Raw genomic sequence first — 2655 nt, forward strand, 5'->3', positions numbered from 1 at the left:
AATAGCTTGTTGTGCTTAGCAATTAAAAAACTAATAGCAACAGAAAAGGTTGACCTGACTGGCAACCTGATCTTAAGCTCATTTAATTAAAAGTAAGTCTCCCTGGCCTATTTCTGAGGACAGAGACTAAAGGACACTTCCAGAAATAGAACAACAATGAGATTATTGTCAGGTTAGCATGGGAAATAGGGGGACAGCAATAAACAAAGGAAAAGACTGACAGTATATGAAAAGCTATCTATTAGAAAAGTGTGTATTTTGATTGAAACAGCACTAAGTCTGGTGACATCTTAAAGACTCACAAAATTCCATTCAAGCTGAAGCTTCCATGGACTACAGCCTACTTCCTCAGATCAATGCATAGACACAACCCTGATATTCATTATATAAATGTTGTATATGAGTAATTTTATGAGTTAGGGACTGTGGTTCATCTGTTTTACATGCAGAAGGTCCCAGGTTCAACCCCCAGCATCTCCAGTTATTGGTCCAGTCAGAAGGTAATGTGAAAGACCTCAGCCTGAGACCCTGGAGAGCTGCTGCCAGTCTGAGTAGACAATAGTGACTTTGATGGACCAATGGTCTGACTCAGTATAAGGCAGTTTCATGTGTGTTAATCAAGGGGCCATAAAACACAGGAAATCATGTATGAAGTTTAATTATGTATATCTCAAATTTAATCCAGAAACGTAAAGAGCTAGATATGCTAAGCCAGTTAACACCTATAATAGGTGGGGAGTCTAGGTTTTGCTAAGAAAGGTAACACTTATAGCAAGTGAAAGATTCCAGATCCTGGTTCAACACAGGCGGGAGGTAATGCAAAACTTGTTACAAAAATGCTGTTTGTTAGTTTCACACTGGAGTCTGCCTTTAAAGTTCTTTTTTTTGAAGGATGGTGCCTTTCAGGTTAGAAACAGTGTGTATGCTCTATTTTTTTTAAAAAAATACTTGTATTTTTATTGTAAAAGAGTACAAAAATCATTTTAGTAACAAAGACTACGTCCAAGAGCCCATGTCATAATCAGATTCTTCAGATTCTTTGCTCTTCTCTTCCTCTTTCTTCTCTGCAGCAGGAGCAGCACCACCTGCGTGGCCCCCTCCTCCAGCAAAGGCTGCAGTGGCTGGAGCCCCACCACCAGCTCCAACATAACACACGAGACTTCGAATGTCTGGCCTGGCAAGAAAGGTTCAACATTCACTCCAGCTGCTTTGATAAGTGCATTGACCTTATCTTCTGTGATGGCGACCTCGTCATGGTGCAGAATCAGTGCAGAGTGCATGCAAGTGAGCTCGGAAACAGAGGTCATGATGGGGAGCAGGTGCACAGTGCTAGTCACTGGCTGGGACTCGGCCTTAGTGTCCAGTGAAGCATCTTACATGCCTCTGAAGGAGAAGACGAAAAAGAAGGCGTATAGTCTCATTTCAGGCAAATGCTTAGTATAATTTACTAGCAAAGTACCTGCTGTTATGTTTAATTATGTATATGCAGATGGTCCCAGGTTCAACCCCCAGCATCTCCAGTTATTGGTCCAGTCAGAAGGTAATGTGAAAGACCTCAGCCTGAGACCCTGGAGAGCTGCTGCCAGTCTGAGTAGACAATAATGACTTTGATGGAGCCAGTGGTCTGATTCAGTATAAGGCAGTTTCATGTGTGTTAATCAAGGGGCCATAAAACACAGGAAATCATGGCTGGGTGGCCAACTATATACACACCTGGGGGACACCCCCTAGGGCCCGTTGGTGGGTTCAAATCTCCCACCACAGTCCTATTAGTTCCCAAGTGAAGAGACTAGGAGCCTAGTCCCTATTGTTTGTACAGATTCAAGCTCAGGCGTATTCGCTGGCCCCTGGTGGCGGTCAGTGGACAAAACAAACCTGGATCTAGCAGACCCTGCTCTGAAGCACTGACCACTATACCTAGGGCAGCCAACCTCCAGGTGGAGCCTGAGGATCACCAGGTATCACAACTGAACCCCAGACAACAGATCCCCCCCCCCCCGGAGAAAATAACTGTTCTAGAAAATGGGCTCTATGGCATTCTGTTCAGCTGAGGCCTCTCCCCTCCCCAAACCCTGGCTTCCATAGACTCTTCCAGAAAATCTCCAGGAATCTCCCTACCTGGAGCTGGAAACCCTAGACTCAGTACTGGCCCTAATGAGTTCCTCACAAAGGCCTGCAAAGGGTTTCCTTCCTTTGCCTGAACCGAGCTTGGTTGGCTAATGTGACAAAATGGGCTCCAGTTTACCACTCAGCTGTTTGCCTCCCATCCTCGTCCCATGTGCGTATCTCATTCTTTAAATTAGCTGCCACGACTCACTGAACCGTCACTGCCTTTTTAGAGGGACGGTGAGACCCCTCTGGCCAAATCTCCGTATTTGGAGATGGAATCCCCAATCTTTAGGGGATCCCTGGAAAGTTGGCAACCTAAGGTTCTGGCCTTTCCTTGCCTCCTTAGGCTACCCCCTCCCTTTGTTATTGTCCAGAGCAGGGGAGACTATGTGGTCAGAGCACAACACAGATTATTAGCCCAAATTAAAAAAATTATCTAAATATTTACACAGTTATGGGGTGCACACACACTGTAGGAGTGTATGAACCAACTGTATGAACCAACACAGCATAAACCCACAGGGGTTAAACGCCATCTTCTTTCCC

At 45.0% G+C, this 2655-nt stretch overlaps 1 pseudogene; it reads right to left on the bottom strand.

Moving 5' to 3' along the window:
- Positions 1-996: 996 nt before the first annotated feature.
- Positions 997-1307, bottom strand: LOC107113701 (annotated as a pseudogene).
- Positions 1308-2655: the final 1348 nt, after the last annotated feature.

The sequence above is a fragment of the Gekko japonicus genome, unplaced genomic scaffold (assembly GCF_001447785.1).
Source record: "Gekko japonicus isolate JY-2015 unplaced genomic scaffold, Gekko_japonicus_V1.1 scaffold5, whole genome shotgun sequence".
Classification (NCBI taxonomy): Eukaryota; Metazoa; Chordata; class Lepidosauria; order Squamata; family Gekkonidae; genus Gekko; species Gekko japonicus.